The following is a 22,599-nucleotide window of genomic DNA, read 5'->3' as shown; positions in this document are numbered from 1 at the left end:
GTAATGGATGGAGTGAGTGGTGCTGTATTGGTTATTGCATTGAGAGGTACAGAAAGAAACAGCCACAGTACTTCACGTGGAGAGAGTTATAAGGAGTGGATCCTAAATCACCAAAACAGAGGAGCATTTTATCTTTTAAGCCAACTATGTAGGATTCACTTCATGGATTAGCGGTAGAGAGGGTGTCATGGTCTAGCAGTGTACATATCAATAAAAGGATAGAGCATAGCAGGATTGTGAATTGACTCTACAGAAGTTGCTGCTTGCCATAGCTTGTGATGATGAACTTGGGCTCACAGTCTTTCCTGATTGGCCAGGTTTCTCTAAAGAGAAGCCAGATCTTCTGCCGGAAACGGTTTTCTTGTGTTTTTGAAACCAAAACAAGCACCTCACCTTGTGTCTGGAAACACTTCACTCATGTATGCTGGGCTTTAAACTGCAGGACTGAGGAGATGGCTAAGCCAGATAAGTACGACTCTGGAAGTTATGCCTTGATAATTGATGAAAGCCCCATGCAATATCCATCAGTGCTGGACTGACAGGAAATAATGATGGCAAGATCATGTTTTCAACTTGAACGACTGGAACTTGGCTCTTTCTGTTCTGTCATGAAACATATCAGGTATAGAGAAGACCAGGAGTTCGAAGACTAAAAATCAGTTTGCTTAAAGGATGCTGTGTGCTTAAGTTGGCGAATGCAGCAATCTGAATTCTGCAAGGAAGGGCATCTTGATGATAACGAGGACAACTGTCAAAGTATAACGTGGAGTAAATAGCGATGTGAACAAAATGCAGTGTGGTTTAGAAAAGCAAGCCGATTCTGGAGCTATTGTCCGATATGAGGCTTGTTCTTTGGGTCAGCAAGTGGACTTTTGATTTCCCATGACACCGTCTTGAATTTGTGAGGCTTTATTTGCAAGCGCTACCAAGACAAAAAAATTTGGTTTTGACTCCTTGTTGGTAAGGCGAAGAAGACGATTGTGTTATTAATAATTCTACACAAGAAAGAATTGAGACTGATGTTCTGCTCCTAGTATATTGATCCATCCTTGCTTTTCTTGAACCCTCATGGTAGCAGTTTCAACAACATGGCTGGACACCTTCCACACTCCCTCATGCAAATATGTACCTTTTGGTTTACTCATACAGTATGTCTTTGGGCCCCTTATTTCACTGATCCTGAAGCATTTCTCTGAATTAATATTTACAGTGCCTTTCAAGATTACAATGGTTTGTAGTCTTTTGTTCAAAACTAAAGAGATTGTTTCTTGAACTTGACCGCAATTAGTATTAATAATAACAGCCATGAGAACTGACCTTCACTTTTTGGAGAGCAGGTCACTTATTTTCCAGTTACAATTTACAACACGGTGCTTGAATCATTTTCCAGCAGGACTCCTACAACGGTAATAAATAATCGAATTAAATCCACCTTACGGGAGTAGGACAGAAAAGCCAAAAGGCAAAACTAATAGACAAATGGTGAAAAATATGATTGCAACTTTAAAAAAGGATGAATTGCAGGTTCTTTTTGATGCTATTGTAAGGATCTGTCTCAGGAACAGAAGAGCCAAGAAAGATTATTCAATAATTTAAAGGATGACACAGGAGACTGAGAAGAAATATTTTACTCCACTCCTAATAGTTTGTAATGATTTAAATATTGTATGCACTTTCAGCTTGCCAACTGTTTGTGCTTCACTGTCTTCACTGTCTGCTGGGGAAGATGAAAATGTTTTCAAGTGCAAGCGTTTATTTTTTGGAACTGTAGAGAGAACAGATGTTTAAGGCTGAGTATAAATGCTAAATCTTTGATTCCCTCTTTAAATGTGGAGCACAAAATCTGCCTTTGCTGTTGTTCATCTTCCCAGATTTTGAGAAGCATAAACTGCCAATAAACCACAGCATTGCAATTCACACATGAGCACAGAGCATTACTTAATTGATCCCACAGACGTACCCCTGCCAGAGCCTAGGATGTACAGATGCATCCGTATCAATAGGAATTATTAGAATGTTGTACATTTAAACCACCAAAATACAGAGCATGGGTTTCTAAATTAAAAAAAGGATTGCAGAGCTCCAGAGCAAAGCCTTCACATCATGTCTGAGCTGTGCTACATCAAAATTAAAGCAATTTCCAAATGTTTCTAATGCATACAAATGGAACACCATCCTACAGAAAACTATGTGACCTATCGTAAGTGATCCTTGAGCTGCTTCCTGGCCACCTTTGTCAGGCCACTATACCAAACTCTAAAATTGCTACTGTAAAGAGAGACTTAACTGGTGGGAAACAGTTAGTTCCTCCTGGAGTCTGAGAAACTTGCTGCATTCCTCAGCTGCCACTGGCAGCTCCGAGACGAGGGCTGGAGATCCTGATTTCACAGGTCCGCTATGGTTTCCAAGACCAACAGCTGACACACATGTATGTAACTGTGAAAAACCTCTGGTGTAATGACCTCGAAGTCAATGCTTGCTGTGTTTGTTTGAAAGCAGACCAACATGGAGCATGGTGCAAAGCCTGGAGGACAAGTACAAGCACAGATAGCAGGACCGTGGCTGGGCTCGAGCCTGCCTCTGATCTTGAGAGCCAGTCTTTGCCACACTAACCGGGAGGGAGGGAGACCTGTGTTGCAGCAAACACGGCCTGTTGATTGTCTGCCCTTGACACACTCACTGTTACATGCCAGCGACCTGTCAGCGAATGGAAAATCCCAGTGTATTGCCAGTTGTGTACGTATTTATGAGGGGAGATTGATTGTGACGCTGGTGGTGGTGGTGGTGGGGAGGGTTGAAAATTGTCATTTATCTGATGGGCTGGCAGCAGCCGTTGTCTTTCTGCCTGACGGAGCACATTAGTGTCTGGGTGCCATGCGAGGCAGCGCCTAACGTCCTCAAATCGATTACTGCGGTGGGCTGCATGAACAAACAGGCAGAGCGATCGCTCCAGGGTCCCCAGGGCGGCCCTCTGACACCGATAGTCTCTCTCGTAGGTCCTGGGCCACCAACACTGCTCAGAGGAAGTCAAGACATGATGTTTCCTTGTGACCTGAGATGGTAGGGTAAGCTTTTGGGAATTTCCAGAGTCTCACTGTAGTACAGTATAGTTTGTTTTTTTGGAAACCTTCTCCTACAGACTTTTGCCAACCTTCATCAACTCTTTGTTAACATTTCAGGTCTCGTTTAATAATAATAATTAATAATTGCTTAGACTTTCTGTATATAGCACTTTTATGGGCACTCCACTTAAAGTGCTTTACAGGTAATGGGGGCTCCTCTCCACCACCACCAGCCCCACCTGGATGATACTCCAGTACGCTCACCACACACCAGCTCTCAGTGGGGAGGAGAGCAGAGTGATGAAGCCAGTGCATAGATGGGGATTATTAGGAGGCCATCATTGGTAAGGGGCAAAGGGAAATTTGGCCAGGTCGCTGGCGTAACACCACTATTCTTTTTGAAAAGTACCCTGGGATTTTTAATGACCGCAGCGATTTTACATCTTATCCAGAGGACGGCACCTTTTTACAGTATAGTTTCCCCAGCATTAGGACCCACATAGACCACAGGGTGAACACCCCCTGCTGGCCCCCCACTGACACCACTTCCAGCAGCAACTTTAGTTTTACCCAGGAAGTCTCCCATCCAGGTACTGGCCAGGCTCACACCTGCTGAGCTAAGGGCTGCAAGCTGTGAGTTGCAGGGTGATATGAGGTTTGCGTGTTTTTAAAGCTTACAGTGCATTCTGTCCCAACAGCTTGGTAAGTCAGGCAATGTAATGCACTGATACCATGTCTTGTATCAATTGCTTTGCAGTCTGCATTTCTTGGTGGTGGTCTGTGAAAAGCGTTTTGGCGAATTTCTCATCTTAAAAATCTTAAAACCCCTAAAACGCCTTCAGAAACGCCAGTGTGATTCCCGTGCGTGCCCTGCCCACATCTCTTCACCGATAGAGATGGGAGACCGCAGGAGCGGCCTCAGCCCCGGACAGATGCAATGTAACGTGCTGCTCAGGTACTATCTGCTGAGAGGAGGGTGTAGCATGTTTTGGCCCGCAGCATTGTGCGATAAACCGACGCTTCTCCCGAGACCACGGCACCCAGGAGCGATTTTCAGCAGCCTGTTTTTGCGGCTGTTTTATTCAGTCACTGCCTCTCAAGTGCACTTATGCAGCTTTCCTGTCAGCAGCATCTGCTCCTCAGTTACCCCCCCCCAAACTCCCCCTTCCCTTCCTCTACTGCCGCAGGGTGGCTGGCACTAATAATATCGAGCCCTGGGCTCACAGATGCTTAAAATGTGTAGATCTGTCACATTTCTTCTGTTCTGCGCACTTAGTCCCCTTGTGATCACTGTCCTTCAGTTTGCAGCAGGATTTAGGAGGGAGGGAGCAATATGGTTAGACCCCAAACCAGAAAGGCTACTTTATTCACTCGGCTACAGCACTGCGTATGGAAGCTTTCATTGGATAATGGTGCCGAAAACTGATTTGGGCTTTTGTAGTTACTGGCGTTAATTGAAGTTACAATTCCACATAATGAGGGTAAGGATTCATTCTCTAGCCCTGACAGGTTTGCTCCTTTTAATAGCTTAAGGCCTTCCATTTTTTTTTTTTAGAGCAGTTGTTTAAAAAGCACAATGACTCTCAAAAATGAAAAAAGAACCAAACAAAATTAGCCAAATTGAAAAACTCATTTCAGAATCGCCCGTTGAACTCCACTGTAAGGTACTTTCTATGATTAGGGATTTCTTCCTGAGATTACTGAAGTTTACTGCACTATTCATTTCACACAACCCTACCTGCCCGTTAAGGAATGGCAATTATGATCAATGTCATTTGGGTTTAACAGTTATAAAACACCCAAACAGAAAAACAAACCTGCAAAGTCAAAATCCAAATGGCCAAAATGTGTTTTTCCTTTTGTCCGAGGGGAACAACCTCTGACAAAATCCACTTCTTATTCCTCACCTGAACGTTTGTAGTCACAGTTACAATGCTGTTACTGTGGGAAGTGGACGCACTGAGACAATGGTTTTTAATCATATATTAGAAATCATTTGCCAATATTCTTGATGGATGAATAAAATTATTTAAAGCACAGATCAAGATGATGGTATTATCCTAGCATCACAGTCGAGCATTCCTACATGCCTGCCTATGTGCAGGAACACAATCTCTTTCTCCAATATGCAGCATAATCTTGTTACATTTGGAGGCATTGAAAATTAGGAGCATCTAGCTGGCCCATTTGGAGATACAGGCTAAGCAGTTTTAATGAAAACAATTTAGCATGCTTTCCGTTTCATCCTTAAATCCAGATAGAAAAACATCCCGACATGATTTTGGTTAAAACAAAGCTGAACTTTTCACAGGTTTATTGACATGCCACTGAATTTATTAGCTCAGGACTTACAAGTGTTGTTTCCACTGTGCTGGGTTTCGGTGTTTTCTTTTTCCTTCCGGTGCAGTTTTGATTGATCCTTGCCTGATCAAGTCTTGCTTAGCAGCCCCTGAACACTGCGGATTGAAGCTCCGGACAGCAATTTGATCCGAGAAGTCCGGCAGTGGTCTCTGTGCGCTGCAGGCCTGGCCGATGTGAGAACAGCATCAAGGTGTGCATCTCCCAGAAAACCCCTGGTAAAAGACAGCCAATGAAATGAGCGTCTATCAGTAAGGGTGCTCCTTCCCATTTCCAAAGACAGATTTGTGTGGAAAATAGCGGCATGAAACCCCTGCTTCAACCCGACCATCCTTAAAGCACGTGGCCGACAAACAGGCTTCATAATGATGATGTATTCAATTTAATTCAATTAATGTGGCCCAATGTACTGTATGTCTCCCAGAGCTTGGTCACTTCAAAGACAGCTGGGCCATTCCTTGCTTATTTAATGCCTCATTTCCTACACCCCCAAAACATGCAGTGCAGAAAAAAGATGATTTTCATTGTGCAGTGTATGAGTGCGTGAATATATCCTATTCAAATACAAATCATTTGCACACTTGCCATACTTTATTCACACAAACTGAGGACTATTTTTTTTAACATTTGGGGCCTGCCTTGAATTTAACTTTCCACAGGTTAACGTTTTCCACAGGTTTAGAAAACCAGCTCTGCACACTTGAAAAACACATTCAAGATTCATTTTTCGGCACAAGCTTTGTGACCCAGAATTTCAAATACGGCCCATTACATACATGCATGCATAGTTCATTTATCAGGAGTGAACATGACTTATAGTTTAAAAACAAACTGAGTGCTGTTTAAAAAAACCGAATGATAGGCTTTTTTTTGTTTTTTTTTCTTGTTGTACATTTAGGCGATATTTTTCAAAACTTTTACATTTTTCTCACATAAAACACGCTGTGAGAATGTACTGCATGCTTTTCTGCTTATGGCTTTCCTCTATGCCTTTCGTAATACTGTAATAATATCAAGTAATACTTCAGTGAATCTGAAAAGTTGTCCTTCAGCTTTGTTTTTCATAGTTTTCTTTTCTTTTGTATAACTTTGGCTGTATAGAATCTTGAAAAAACATGCAAGAGAGCAGGCTGTCATCCAATTAACCCAAGATAAAAACACAGGATGTATTCTAGGACAAAAAGTATAGTAGTTGTAAGTATATCAATTGAGCTTTAATTATTATCTACATAGCAAAACAATATATAAAACGTAGCAAAAATATATGTATTGTAATTCTGTGAATTTTGCTATGTGGTTTGTGCTCAAATTCAGCATTTTTAGTGAGAATCTCTGTCCAGACCCAGATGAATCCAGATTAAGGCGTCACGTAAAATTTAAACAAGTCTCTTTTCACTTTGAGATACAGTACCGTTATCCTTTTTTTGACTGAAATGCATTTCCTAATGACGTGAACTTTTGCTACAAACCAATTAATACTTTTGGTCTGAAAAGTCTGAAATGCATTCAACTGACTTTTTTAATTCAAGTAGGTAGCTGTGTCAGCAGGCATAGGCTGAAAAGAAAACAGTTAAGGTTTATTCCATGCTGAAAGGAAAAGAAGAGAGACAACATTTTGGCTGCAGAGCCTTCTTCTGCGTCCTGGCCAAATTTCCCATTGGCCCTTACCAATCATGGCCTCCTAATAATCCCCATCTATGAACTGGCTTCATTACTCTGCTCTCCTCCCCACTGATAGCTGATGTGAGCGTTCTGGCGCACTATTTAATATTTACTACAAAGCTGAAATGTTGTCTCTCTTTTCTTTTCAGCATTTAATGTTTAAAGGCAGGATCCTAACATCCAGTCTTGATTGCAAGCTTAGTTCTACAGTATATCTTGGATTAGAAAAACTGACAGCAGGGAGTTAAAAAGAATCCTAACTTGTATAAAACTTGAGACATTGCTGCAAGATCCAGTTATTCAATTACAGTATATTTACATTTACCTCTCTCTCAAAGGTTAAATGATGTTGATTGAGGTAATTTAAAGATAGATCTTTGAGCAAATGACATTTGGCTGACTGGCACTAAATTATCCAGTGCCACTGTTCTCCGCTTCTCTTTCAAGTTCTTGAGATACTAAATTAAAATGTAAAGAATGCTAATTTAAAATGGGGAAGACAAAGGTCACTCCAATCATGCAGCAAATTAAGAATGATTTAACTTTAATTGAACTGCATTTGATTTTTAATTAAAACTGCCACAAGAAATGTCAAAATACCATTGGCATACTTTTTGTGCTCATGTGTCTTTATGTATTTGATTTTATTGTGTCCAAGAAGAAATCAATAAGCATGTCACCTCCACCCTTGTTTAATTCACAAATTAATTCCTGCTTAATCCAAAAGATTCAACCACTGATTGTTTACATTAATAGTGAGGAGCTTTGCAAACTATAAATTACTCATCTGGTATAACTATAACAAGTTCTAGGTGATATCATGCTCACATACAGTATACAGTGAATCACTTTAACAGCTTTTATTTAAAAATAAAATCAAATGATTTAGATTAGCGGAGGACGGTTATCATTATTAATTTGGATTTTATGCCACCTCTGTACAAGTTAAAGAATAATATCGCAGTCATATGTAAATAATTTCTATTTTTGTGTGCTCAGCTAATTAGGCCATTCACATGCCCATGCAGATCCACGTATTGTATGATAATAAATGCTGTGTCATCTGTGTTGGAAGAAGAGTGAAAGCAATGAAAAAAGTGGAGGTCAGACAATGAAAAATCTTTGCAGAATAACAATCACTTGAAACCCAAATAAACTCTGGACAGGAGAGCACATTTCCAAAAATAATCTGCAAAACCTACTCCTGGGGATTGTGTAAGGAGATGCAGAACAATTGAAAAGAGAGGGTAAAGTTACACCTGTGCAAGACATTTATTTATTTATCTCCAGTGACCTTGTGTGGTATCATTCTGTATCATTTACCCAGTAGCAGTATACATGATTTGTTCTTGTTTTTTATGATATGCCCATCCAATTTAGAATGGCCAGTGACTTTAGATGTCAGATCACTGCGCTCACATGGGCGGAATAAGGAAACACAGCCAGGCTCCATCAGGAGCAGCACTGACTGCGTCACCCTGACTGACCATCCAGGAAGTCATGGCGGGTGCAGACTTGCATTTGCCATGCAGGGTGCTCACACCTGAAGAAGGCTCCATGGCCGAAACGTTGTTTTCTTTCTTCTTTTTTTCAGCATGGAATAAACCTATTACTTGTTCCTTAACAACTGAGTGCCTGTCTCCCAGCTTGGTTCTGTCTATATACTGTAAAGGCCAAACGGAAGGAATTTAGGAATTGTGGATGTTTCATGACACCAGAATACATGCCATGCAATCTGACAGTGTTGTTTCTGTCTGATCAGGTGCTACAGTCAGATAAGAGTCCTACAGCCTAGGACCAAATCGTGACAGTAAAAGCGAAATGACAGTGTTTGAAATCTCTCCAGCCAACGGTTAGCTTTTTCATGCTTGAATGCGGTGGTTTCTGTAGGTACTGAGGACTCCCTGGGGGACAGTTAATATTAGCGCCCACATGCAACCAGATTTATTGGCGTACAGATGTCAACTGTTTCATTTACTTCTGTATTCTGTGCTTACAGCAGATGTATTCACTTGCACAACATACTGTACTGTAGATGTTGAATATTTCTAGAGGGATATTTTACAATATAAATACTTCAAAATGAAAATACTTCAAACATTTGCTGCACTGTCTTTCCTTCTCTCTGCCTCTTTTCTTTCATTTCTGCTTTTTGGTGGTTGTCATCTTCTGTGTATTAACGTAGGGTTTGGCAGTCTCCCCTTGCTTAAAAGAAAGTAAAAAAAAAAGACCCCCTTTTGTGTAACAGCACAATAATAATCCAGACCCACTGTAACACAATTGTGAAATATTTTAGATGTACTGTAAGGATATAGAAGAGACAGGTGTCAAGATGACCAAGTGTCTGATTATGTAATCGTACAGTCTATGATACTGTAGCTGCTTTGGCTGAATACTCAGTCCTAGTTATAGACTCAGTCCTCGTGCTCAGGACCAAAATGAGATCAGCTATGAATTGTTATTCTTAAAGCAACAACACTCCCGGGATTTGAAGCCGCCAGCCTGTATAAAGCTATGACCAAATAGCCTGCAGGCTGTAGCAGGGTCTTTTGGAGAGAGAGGAATGGTGCTCATTTAAATGGCACTCCAGAGGGCAGGGAGATAATCAATGGAAGGGCTGGTGACCCTTGGAGGGGGAGCACGAGGGATCAACAGATTAGTATTGATCGCCTGTTCCGAGGCCCTGATGGTAGGGAGAAATGAATCAACTGCCTCTCTGAACCCCTATCAATCCTCACTCCGTTAACTGTGTCATCAATGCAGGGGAGTGGGAGAAGTCCTTTCAATGAAGGAGAAGGATCTGGCTTCACGGAATGTTGTGGTCTAGTCTGTTTGAAGCTTAGGTGGGGAAAAAGATCATACTTTTCATAAAAGATCCTACTTGTAATATGTTAGGCGATCGGCGATTCCCCCCCACAGCTCTGCCTGTAGCTACGAAGCCCATGATTACAGACAAAGTAAGAGTCTGTAATACCGGCAGACCCCTTCTGACCTGCCCGCCTTTGAGCCACTTGTCTTGTAGCAAGTCACAGCCGAGTACCAGGGTCTTAGGGAGCACTGCAAGCGACCGGGAGGGGCACCCTGAAACCAGTCGCGGTCAGCTAGTAATACAAATCAGTCAAGAGGCTGATGATCTTTGAGAAAGCCAGGGGATGACAAAATGTGAAAAAAATCCACTCTACATTCACACACCTCAAAATTTATCAAGAGGAAAGAAGGGATATCGTTTAGCGACAGCGGCGAGCCGTCTCCCCCATCACCCTTGCGCGCAGCTTTGATTTCAATGCATCGTTCAGACCTGTCATTACCACTGTATTCACGCAGTAGCGGGGGATGGTGTAGCTGCAACAGACAAAGCATCCTGTGCAACAGCGTGGAACCATCCAGCCTCATTATCATTAGCAGGCCCAGGATTGGCAGTACAACGTAGGACAGCTGTGGGACTTGCCTAGAAACAGCTGAGGCTGCCTTGCAACTGAGGAAGGAAGCTGTGGTCTCGCACACAAGTCTGTTGCAGTCCATGGTGAATTTCTTCCCTCGGATTTTGAAGAGCAGGTGTAACTTTTAGGGTAGGATAGCGGTGCAGTGGTGGTGTTTCATCCGTATATTGGATAAAGCAATTAGAAAATGGATTGAAGGGCGGGAGTAACCTTTCTCCTGCGTTTTATCTCGTAACTTGATTTATTTTGCAAGGCATCTGTCATGCTTCAACAAAGCTGTTGCTGTTCATGTGTTCTTTGTAGTACTGGCAACTGTAGAATTCTCTGGAGATACTATATTCACTTCCACAACCTACAATGTTATAAGTTTGGGTTAATAAGAAATGTCAGTATGCTTGAATTGGCTTTGTCTGTGTGTCTCATGGAGAGCAAGCTGGGGTATGCGAAAAGACAAATTCCAAATACAAGAAATTGTATATGGCCAATAAAGTGATCTTATCTTAATTAGCAAGAAATTGGGGCTTGTCATCTTCCAGGGCTTTCTCTATAAATTCTGTTTGATTTTACTTACAGTATATGCCTAGTTTGACCCGCATATTATAAAAATTCAACGAGTGTGCTTCTTAAATATGCGCTAATTTTAGGAAGATAAGAAGAAGTGCCATTCTGAAGATGAATGGAATCATCAACAAGATTGAGACAGACTGCAGTGATAAATTACTTGAACAGACTTAAAGGTATTTTAATAAAAATAATGTTTTTCTGCCCCCAAATAGTGGTCAATTTAGATGGAGTAGAATTTATGATCAAACCTGCTTTAAGTTATCTCATATTAAAGCAAGATGAACATAATAGGTGGAGGAGAATTCTTGAATTGATTGATTAATATTGATTTCAATTTAAATCATTTTTTTATCTGAAATGTCTCTATGTACTTGATTTCAGCAGAGTGCACCTTGAAGATTAACCCCTTTCATGCTTTTTGTAAATCTTTTTTTGTAAACCAATAGTGTCTTAACCATTACGTCCATTATGTCTCTAGGTGGTTTTCCAGTGTACAAACCACTGTATATCACAAGCATACTGGAGACCAAAATGTCAAGCATTATGCGGTCTTTCTCAAAGATACATTATTATGGAAGAATGTGGATTAGATTATTACTTGTGGTCATGCACTTTTTATTAAAAATACTATTGAAGGGGTACTCTAAATATAAAATGGAATTTCACACTCAATCTCTTTAGGACTGGTCATGGTCCCTGTCTTGCCAGCCTCTACAGATGGGGGCACAGTTCAAAGCTCTCTTTGTTGCTGAGGGATGGAGCCAACTATACAGCACATCCTAGAGGACTTGCACACACTCAACACAGCCGGACCAAAAGCTATTGCTTGGGCTCAGGGACTTTGCTAAATAAATAAAGTTACACTGTCAGGCAACAGAGTAAGAAATCCAGCCAAAATCGGTTACAGGTAGGCACCCTCTCTCTGGTGTATGAAAAGCTAACATCTGCCTTTCCCTTCTGATCTTTGGACAGAGCTTGATATCACAGGCCACAATAAGAATGTTTAAGACTGCGCAGTCGTGCTACAACAAAGGAAATAAGACTGCCAATAGTACAATAGTTGGAGCTGTTCTGTGTTGTAAGAGCCTCACTCTTGTGCACATGCCAGCAGCTGGTGACTATTACAGGACAGTAATTGTGGTCGATAGGCTGCAAACCTTAGAGATGAAGAATATTGTCAAATTCCTCTATGCCCTTGTAGTTCCCTAACCTATTCATAGGTAAATTAAATATGGTAGCCGAAGTGAATTAGCATTTTGCTGTCTGCCTTGAAGGAGTTCCAAGTCGATAACAGGCTCGCAGGAAAGGCACACAAATGACCACACAGCTCCTCTTTTTATTCCCTGTCACTGTTTTCCTTTTCACACAGGCAGTTTGGTTCTGCGACTGCTATCATACATGTCCCTTTATCCAATTTGGTGGTGACATGCAGTGAAGTCTATTCGAGGCTACCGAGAAAAACAAATGCAGGTTTTCCCAGCTACTTAATGTTTAGCGAGCGGGTCTCATCCTTACGTTTCTCTGGGGGTGCAGAACTTGAAAGACAAGCACAGCAGAACTAGCAGTCTTGTATGTCAGGTGGTTTTCTCTGGGAGAGTTAAAATTCCTTATCCAAGACCATTTTTTTCCCTGCATCAGGCCATTCCTTTGTGGCTTTTTGCTTAGTGAGATTCAGAACGTGATGGGTGAAAATTGTGCAACATTCTATTTTCTTCTGTGCAGCAATATCATTCTCCTTGTTCTGTACAAGCCTGAGAATGCTACAGAGGTTCCAATTTGAAAATGAGGACCATCGGTGCTCTTTTCTTTTGGTCGCCATATGAAATTTGGCTGATTTTCTGGTCTTGGTGCCGTCCATAATACAGTACATTCTGCACATGTTCTCTGTCAGTGGCCAAGTCACATTTTCCCTTTCTCCTTGCTGTGATCTTCTATTGTCTTTTACAGTCCTATGCACAAACCTAGCAGTTCTTCCATATAGTGCCTTGAAAACACCCCTTTGCTTTATAAAATGAGATGTTTGTTTTTCACCCAGAATTCCACAGTTTTTATACTTTGCAGTATCTTCATATCATGCTGAATGTGTGCTGAGCCCATAACCCAGAGGTTGATGGATTTGAAACTATCTTTTGTTATGTTTCACTGTTTCTATTTTCTTATGAAGTTTTTGTTACCATATTCAGGTCCTTCAAGATGTCTCTTGGTCTGCTGAGGGGGATCCATTTTTTTTTAGGTTTCCATCATTTGGAACACTATAGAGATGTAAGCATTGAGTGGGGTTCTTGAAATAGCAGACTCAGATTGTTTCACTCATTTTCCCTGCTTCCTGTTCTGCTAATGAAACTACAGCTCTTCTAAAGAAAATGTAGTTTTCTGTTTTACTGTACACTTGTATGGAAATGCATTATGTACAATTTATCAAAACATTATAAAAAGGGAATACTGATATTCCATAGTATTATTTTTCTATAAGGTGATAGACCCAAGAATATATTCTATACAAATATTGAATCAGGTCATTATGCTTTTGCAGAGTATTATCATTATTATTACAATCTTGGAAACAAACTAGGAAACTGATGACAACTAAGAGCCACAGCCCAGTATACTAAGCAGCATAACATTTGTGTAGAACATTTTATTTTTCCTAATTTCATTGAAGGAAGCTCTTTTGAGAGGAAGGCAGATTAAGGAGTTTTGGTGGTTTTCATGCTTAATATGAAAATGCTATTTTTGGATTTATATTACTGTATGACCGAGTTAAAAAGGTACTGTACGTAATGTCCATTTGTCTGCATTGCACGATTATTATGCTTACAGTGACTTGCTGCATAATTAGCACTGCTTGCACCTGGAGTTTCATCGACAGAGAAAGGGCTCTTTATACCATTGAAACAATGTGAACGAGATGGAAAACATAACAATGAACAGTTTGCTCTGTTAGAAGCAGCCCCCTTTTTTTTAATGCAAAGGGCACCTCGCCAGTCTTAAAAACCGAACTGCAGGGTTAGTCACTTGGAAAATGTACACAGTGAGGTACAGAAGCTGTCACTGAGTGCTGGGTGCTGTGATAAGTACAGTCTCGTTTGCCTTGGGCAATGTCTTACTCCTGTACGAATTACACCGATGAATGTGTTGAAATTTACCTGAGAAGCTCTTGTTTTCTTTTCCAAACCCGAAAGGCACAGTTCTACTTATTAACAACGGTTTTTATGAGGAGCTGTGGAACATCCAGGATATCACAACAGATGTGTTCATTTAATGTTCGGACATTCATTGCTACGAAGCTTGGATAACCTGTAAATTTATGAAATGTGCTAGCTTTTTTTTTTTAGTCAGATTTAATCTCTTTGGATTAATTGAATATTGAAGCAGTGAACAAAAGCCAACAGAGCAGAACTGAATATTTTGTCTCTGTAAAAAGCAGTTCATGAGGTTTTCTGCAGTCTTTTTTCTTCCCTCTGAGCATGAATGAATTGAATTCCACATATCTTCTGCACATGCTCTGAATTCTGATGCTGGTAGCGGATCTGAAAGATTGGTGCAAAGGGCCCACTTTTACTCCTGTTGCATTCAGGGAGGGTTCGTTATGACTTTGACAACAGTTTTTTTTTAAACCCTTGCTCCCTTTCTGTTTATGTTGAGGCGCTTATGTAGGTTAAATCTGAAAATAAATCTGAGTTTTGCTACTGCCGTTGCCAAGCTATTGAAGAGTGTTTTCTAATGCAACGTGGATCTGGCTTTCAGTGTCTAATTCAGAGCAGCTTTTGGTTTTATTCTACACAGAGCTGAAGGTTGTCCTGGAAACATCCAGCAGTTTAGGAGTGGTCCCACACATTTATTATCAATAACAAATTTATGCAGCTATCCATGTCATTATTGTGTAGCTGTGAGGTACACAATATCTTAAAATCTTAAACTTCACAGGTCAGAGCTTGGCTGAAGAGCCTGTGGACATTATTTGTCTCCTTTACAGCCCAAAAAAAGACTAAGACATGACAATCTTAAAAAATGAGGCCAAAAAAAGTCCCTCTATACAACATTGCAACAAATACAACTGAGTGATGTCTATTCTGAAGTGAAGCGAAAAATATGGGCATACTGTACTGTAGCTATTTACTGGGATGATGATTCTATCCAAAGAGATATTCATTTATATCCACTAGTACAGCAGGGTGGGGGTAATGCTTATATGCTTGCTGGAGTATTGTCATCTAAATGTACTTTGCTCAATAATACCACAAGCTGTGCCTCACCTGAGCTTTGAACCCACAATCTTCCAATTCTGAGTTCAGCGCCCTGGTCCATCCTACCACATACTGATTATTCTCATCACTGGGTTACATATTGGGACTGAATGTGAATAGAGGAATCTCCTTGATATCCAGCCCGGACTGTTTTTCACTTTGAGGGAGGCAGCGATTTCGCAACGCCACCTCAAAAGACACTTTATCACCGCGGATTAGAGAGGGCCAGCGGGTCGTAAATATTCATCGAACGGCTGAGTAGACAGAAGGCTCTGGATACAGCGAAGTACATATTGGAGCATTTATCCTGTACAGCACCCCTTGCAAAGCTGTCCCCTTTTTTTCCTTTCTTTTTTTAGTAAGCAGGATGTAATCAGGGCGATGCGATCCCTAATCAACACTCGGGTCCTGCCGTAGCTGCCATTATCATCACCGCCATTGTCAAATCACAGGAGGCTCCCGTCGGAGTAAAGCAAGAGATTATGCTGCTGACAGACTAGCTCGAAGTTATCAGAAAGACGTTTTATTTTTTTACAATTCCAAATGATTCCGGATGAACTTCTCCCCCAGCTCCGCTCACCCCGTGGTGCTTCAGAATTACAGTAAATTCTCTTTCTTTCTTTTGTCTCAGTCTGATTACTTTTTGGAGTCAAAAAGTTTTTTTTGACATTTAAAAAAGCAGAGCGACTCGTCCAGTTTCGCTTCTACACTTTTTCCCCACGTTGCATATATAGGTAATTATATTCAGCCTGATGCTTAATTTCAAAGAGGCTTACAGAGTTAAGAATGTGCTGTACCTAGGTTAATCGCAAAAAGTTCCAAGAAAATTGAAGTGATTCTTCAAAACAAGGACCAGATATTGATAGACTTGGCACAGCAGAGAGAAATCACTATGATTATAGACTTATCTCAGTAAGGAAACTGCAAGTGACTTGTAGAGTGTGCTGTACAGTATATTCTTTTGTTTTTATTTGTTATATTCTCTTGTTTTTTTTGTGTTTGGAAATGAAGAACAGAAGCAGAGCAACAACTTCTGAAAGTGTTGCACTTTTTGCGATGACAGAAATTTTGTAGCCTAAAAGTTCCTTCCTTTCTTGTTTCATTTATATTGCAGACTCTTTTTGCCAGTGTGAAACTGCAAAATATTGAAGGTATTTCAGTAAAAAAAAATCAGGCCCATTCTCAGAAATTCTGTTTAATAAATCCATAAAAGAAATTCAATAGACCTGTATGTCTCTGCCAGTACACACAAACCTAAGGAGATGATAAGCTACTTGTTTGTCAAACATGTACAAAATGCTTATCTCTCCCTTCCGTTTGCCCTAAAATAGGCAGGATCTAGAACTGGGAAACCCAACACTAAGCCACAGGAGCAGGCACCAGTGGGAGTCGCTTTCCTCTGTGTGTGTCAGTGCAGGAGCTGGCTGACACCCACCACACCCGACAGCTGATCAGGTTTAACGAGAGACATGGGGACGTACTGGAGAAAAAGTATTCCCTTTATGTAAGGATGAGAAATGGGGAAATTATGCTAACACTTGTAAGGCACTCCCCACTTTCCCTTACTCTCCAGCGAAACATCATGGCTTTCTTGCTGTCCAATGCGACAGCTGCGCTTGTGCCACACCGTCTCGGTTATGCCGGGTATACCAGACTGCCCTGTCCTGACACCTCCTCCAGCGTTCATGATCTCTTCCTCTCCCAGAAGACTTAAGCAGACCTCTTGCACCATCTCACAACTGCCGAAGCGCGCAGCCTTTGGAAGAGCATTACTCTCGCACAATTGTTGGCCGAACCGATATTCTAACGATGCTCCATTTCTGCAGGATTGCCGTTTTCTGCTCACTGCTTGCTGCCGTTTTCTTTCCTGCAACCAAACAGGAATTTTGCGCTGCTGTCGATGGGGTGGCGGGCAAATTTGTGGAAGCTGCTGTGGCACATTTTTCACGCTCCTGGGTCTTTAGATACAAATGGTTCTGCCTGAGGTCTTGGGATTTGAGCTGGGAAGCCCTGCATGAGGAGTTCTGTTATTCTCTCCCTGCTCACGTGGACTCTCGCCTCGCAGGCAGGCTGGGTCCATTGGTAAGACTGGCATCCCAGGCAGGGTATAATCCTCTCTCATATTTTTAGGACAAGGTCTGGGATTCTACAACACTTCCAGGAATATGCAAATGCTGAAAAGGGGGGTGAGGAGCCAGGATGGGATTTTCTTTAAACACTGTCTGGGATGCTTGACGTTCTGGGATTCTGGCACAGATCCTGCTTTTTCCTTGAACATCACATAGTATATCTCATGGGGATTTCATGGAACATACCGTACCACTGAGACATTTTCTTCACAAACTCAAGTAGTTTTTTCTCAAGGTCCACATTGCTGGCTCTGTTAAGTGGGTCTTAAACAGTCACTTTGCTATGTTAGTGTTTCTGCTAAAATCAACAGCCACAAGCCTACAATATTACCTGGCTTTTTAGTATAAGTGAAAATACTCCTGCATAAAACAGCTGAGATAACAAACAATAGGAATACAATGCCTTCTTGCTGTAAAACAAACCTAAGAGTTTGTGTCTATAAAAATATTTTAGTTAGACAAAATGTGTAATATCCCTCTTATAACAAAAAGTAGCTCCTGTCTCTTTGGAGGAGATGCATGTACTGTACCGTAAGTGTGAAGACAGGAGCCATATTACTCTGCAACTCACAACTGGCAGCTCCACTGAAGCTCAGCAGGCGTGAGCCTGGTCAGTACCTGGATGGGAGACTCTGGGGAAAGCTAAGGTTGCTGCTGAAAGAGGTGTTAGTAGGCCAGTAGGGGACGCTTACCCCCTGTGTGGGGTCCTAATGCCGTATAATGGCAGGGACACTATATTGGGGGGGAAAAAAAAGCTCTGTTCTTTAAATGAGAAGGAAAACCAAGGTCCTGACTCTCTGTGGTCATTAAAAATCCCAGGGTGTTTCTCAAAAAGAGTAGGTGTGCTACCCCAGTGTTCTGGCCAAATTTCCCATTGACCTTTACCAGTCATGGCCTCCTATTAATCCCCATCTATGAATTGGCTTCTTCAGTCTCTTTTCCTCCTCACTGACAGCTGGTGTGTGATGAGAGTACTGGTGCAACATCCAGGTGGGGCTACTGGTGGTGGTGGTGGAGGAGAGTCCCCATTACCTGTAAAGAATTTTGAGTGTAGTGTCCAAAAAATTATAAGAGTATTGTAATTATTTTTATATGTACTGTAGATCCTCGTGTACTGACAGTGTCATTTAAGTCTTAATGAGATTTCAGCAGTGATGTGATGGCAGGATAATGTTATTGCACAGAGCTATCCATGCAATCAGGGGCTAGCCTTCTTTGAAGCATTTGTTTAATTTCAGTAAGAAATGCTTAAGTGAGGTCGTTCATGACTTACTGAGCACACTGAAGCCGGCAATAGTCTAGCTACAAAACGAACATTTGGTGATTTTGCTCTGCACACGTGCAAACGTTTATTAGCAGAGCTAAATTTACAATGGTCTTTTCGCTCTCTCAAGCACTAAGTAAAAATCGATAAGAAGGAATAACAGCAGATCAAACGAGATTTGTAAACCAGTCTCCAAAACGTCAAGCTCTGCCTTGATCAGGGTGAGCTGTGAACAAAAGAACAGGTAAAGTTGGCCTTAGGGGGTAGATTACCTCATCATAAGGAAGAAACGGGGCTGGTGTGTATGTATGCAGTTTAATGAATTACAGCTTAATCAGGGGACCTGTCAATCACCTGTAGAACATTTTAAGTTTACATCAAGTTAAGGCTGCATTTGAAAAAAAAAAACAGACCCATCTGATTACAAAAATGATCATTTACTGTAGATTATCCAGTGTCTGGAAGGTGTACAGAAAGTAGCCGCAGAGATGCGGTGCACCCACAGATGTACCCGTGCATATTGAGTGCCCTGGTACTTGTTAAACTCTTGCAGAACACTCCTTGTAGTTCAGTCACATGCTGTGGTCAACAGCACTCCTGAATTTTCCTTAACTGCTCAGGCATCTGATAGATAAAAATGCTGGTAATGTGGGGGAGAGTATTAGAGAGAAGTAACAGGATTTAGCTGTTAGCGGCGAGTGCAAATGAGATACTAAAAAAGCACTGGGGAAGCTGCATGCAGAGGGAAGCGGAGGATGGAGAGGAATAACAAACGGGCGATGGAAATGGCAATAAAGACAGAGACGAGGGATCCACGCAGCTCCCTTCTACTGTCCAGCAGCAGACTGAGTTCGCACGAGGGTCAGACCTGGATCACGTTGTCCTGTGGATATCACAGCAATGAAAGGAGATGCGAGGCCAGGATGAGATCTGCTTGGTGATTCCAGCGAGCAGGGCAAGATGTGTACTTTTAAGAGCAGCAAGGGCTCATAAAAAGCACAAAGGAAGCACAGCTTTCAGACACCGGCCTCTCTTATTCAGTGGAGGAAACAAAAGAGCTGTGTGCGTTTAGACTATTTCTCTGCAATGTGGTGGAAAAGGGCTTGGGGTTCTCAGCTATTGAAACATTGTCCTGCCCAGGCATTTAGAAATATCCTGCGCTGATGTTTCTTAGAACCCTGTGAGTCTGTTGCTTTGTGTTTGGGCATGTAGAAGGATCTGTTGAAGAATAATGTTATGAATAAAGATCTGTTGAAGTTGGTTTTTTTGCATGAAAGACTGGAAAACGGAGTGTCTTTCCTTTGTTCACTTCTCTGCTTTGCAAATTTTAAAATGCTGGTTATTTCAAAGAACGTGGCTCGGTAGGCATTTTGAGTGATTATCCAATGCAAGCATTTCCAGATCAAGGCAAGATGAAGGCTCTACAAGGCAAATTTCTGTCCTTTTTGCCCCAAACTAGTCATGTTAGGGCTGACCTCACAGCAGACTGCCATCTTGTTGAGGATTTACACCCAGGGAAACTTTATAATCCCGTTATGAAGTATTATGTTGTATTGACCCTTTCACCTCTTAATTGTGACTTCTGTGGCATCAACAGTTTGTAGCAGTTACATCTGCTTTTTTCCACTATTGCTTTGTGGTTTGTGGTTTTATGTTGAATTAATAATAATAATAAATTTCTTACACTTATATAGTGCTTTTCTTGACACTCCACTCAAAGCACTTACTGTAGTAATTATAAAAATGACAGAAACAAAAGATGTTTGATCTCTGTAGGTCAAAGTGTAGAATTTAAATCATGTGATGTTACATTAAACAAGTCTCATTTACATTATTGGGAACAATTCTGATCAGTATGTTACGGAAAAAGATTTTGCAGCTCTGGAGTCACTCAAGGGAAGAGCACCCAGGTACATTCTGGGTCTCGAGGGAATGTCCTACACTGACACACTGAAAGAACTGAATGTCTTCAAACAGTGAATTATGAGGGGACTTGATAGGAGTATTCAAAAGGGACTTGTAATGTAACAGGATGTAAGTGGAAACATGGACGTGCTTTCAAAACCGGCAACAGGAGGCAGATCTTTACCCAAAAGGTTGTGGGAGCATGTAGCTATCCAGCTATGTTATTGTACTCGATACCTTGACTTCTTTCAAGGAAATGACTGGATGAGAACCTGGGTCAATTACAGTAGCTACTAACTACCAAAAGAGGCTAAATGGACCTAATTGCTTTCTCTCATTTGTAACTGGTCTCGACTTGACTCAAAATCACGAAAAGGATGCATGAAAGACATCAAAAGCTTTACAACCACACACGTAAAATGGCTTACACACAAGCACACTACAAAAACCAGAAACAGACTGTACACCCCATTATCTATTAGAACAGGTAGGCATTTGTATTTGTTGGAAATGATTAAAGACTCACATTTGTTCCTATGAACAGTGACTCTTTCCACACTTTTCTCATCAGAAGTATTAGTATAAAAAGACGCGCAGACAGAGGGACAAGGACAACTAGAGAACGATGAAGTCTTGGGACATGTTTGGATGAAACAAAAACATCCTTGCATTGGGATGAATGATTAAAAGTGTAAGAAGGAAAGCAAGCGAAAAAAGACGGAAAAGGAGCAGGAAAATGGGTTGGAGTTTGCTACTGCTTAGGGAATGATTGTAGGGATAGTTTTTGGATTGTATGCATGCACTGTGTGTCCATGCATGTCCATGTTAATCCACAGGCAGATTTAAGAATGTAATCACAGAAATTCAGACCTCATTGTTTGTATGTGTTCTTACGTTCTTAAGCAAGCAACAACAGTTGTTCGCTACTGCATCATTCACTTCTGTGTTAATATTTTGTTGACTTGTGTACAAATCAGTTTTGGCAGCTTCTTAACTGGCTCAGAGATGTCTGAAAAGTGTTTTTTGCTTTCTTTCGGTAGAAGAGCTGAAATGAGCAGCTTTGAAGTTGAACTCTGCCTTGAGGTTAGGCTGTAGGCTGGCAGAAACTGCTGTCTAGTTTGGAAGCTCGTGACTCCCGGAGCATGGGACTTTAAAATATATTTTTTCAGCTTTTAACAGAGGCAAAATCAAATGCCAGTCAAATTTTTCATCTAAAAATCGAATCAAAATATATCTTTGTATTAAGTGTTACCTAATCTGCAGTTTCCTTAACAATATTTCCACAGTGTCTGAATCTCACACAGTACAATATAATTGATTTTAATCTTATTGTCTTTGAGATGTCTATGTAGTCCATCTGTCCTTTCACCTTGCTGTGAAGTCTTATTGTCTAAAAATGTACAGTTTCTGGTACTTTTGATGAAACAGGGTGTCTGACAGGAGTTTTCACAAAGATGATAAAAAGGAATATGTTTATAGCCTTACATAATGAAACAATAATTCGTATTGTGTATTATGTGCTATGTAACATACCGTAAGTATACTATTCAATGAGTTTAAGAGTTAAATGCCTTGCCTAATAAGTACAGTTTAACTAACAGTATTTCCAACAATTAATTACCGAATAACCTTTTCTCAGATACAGTACTGCTGTTGTATCTGCTTTACTCTCTTAGGGATCATTTAAGCTGTTACACTGTCCTTATCGAGCGAGGTTAAAACCACTGGGACCAATTTGCGAAGTATTTCAAGGGCCTGAGCAAAAGTTCACATGTAGCGGAGAGAATGTACAGACAGTTTGCAGTATGAAAAAAAAAACAAGTTTTATGATGCATCTGTTAATATTTGCTGTGTCCGAGACAGGGATTTTCTAATGTCTTGCTCAGAGCCTATTTTTTTTGTTTTTCAGCCCTATCTTCGAAAAAAGTTGAAGGTTTCATTTTTGCACTCCATCTCTCCCAAGATCTT

The 22,599-nt window shown here is 41.0% G+C and overlaps 1 protein-coding gene across 3 annotated transcripts in view; it reads right to left on the bottom strand.

Moving 5' to 3' along the window:
* The window catches only part of LOC148641165 (galactosylgalactosylxylosylprotein 3-beta-glucuronosyltransferase 1), an 86,151-nt gene that overhangs the window by 37,137 nt on the left and 26,415 nt on the right, over positions 1 to 22,599 (bottom strand). For 2 of the 3 annotated variants that reach the window (XM_088620214.1, XM_088620216.1), the window contains exon 2: positions 5,415 to 5,635. The exons of the other annotated variant lie outside the window; for it this stretch is intronic. The gene's annotated coding sequence lies outside the window, so the exon portion shown is untranslated. The remainder of the gene's footprint in view (positions 1 to 5,414; positions 5,636 to 22,599) is intronic. 3 annotated transcript variants of the gene reach the window in all.

Source organism: Lepisosteus platostomus, chromosome 25 (genome assembly GCF_059453375.1).
Source record: "Lepisosteus platostomus isolate fLepPlt1 chromosome 25, fLepPlt1.hap1, whole genome shotgun sequence".
Lineage (NCBI taxonomy): Eukaryota > Metazoa > Chordata > Actinopteri > Semionotiformes > Lepisosteidae > Lepisosteus > Lepisosteus platostomus.
This window is presented reverse-complemented; position numbering and strand designations above follow the sequence as displayed.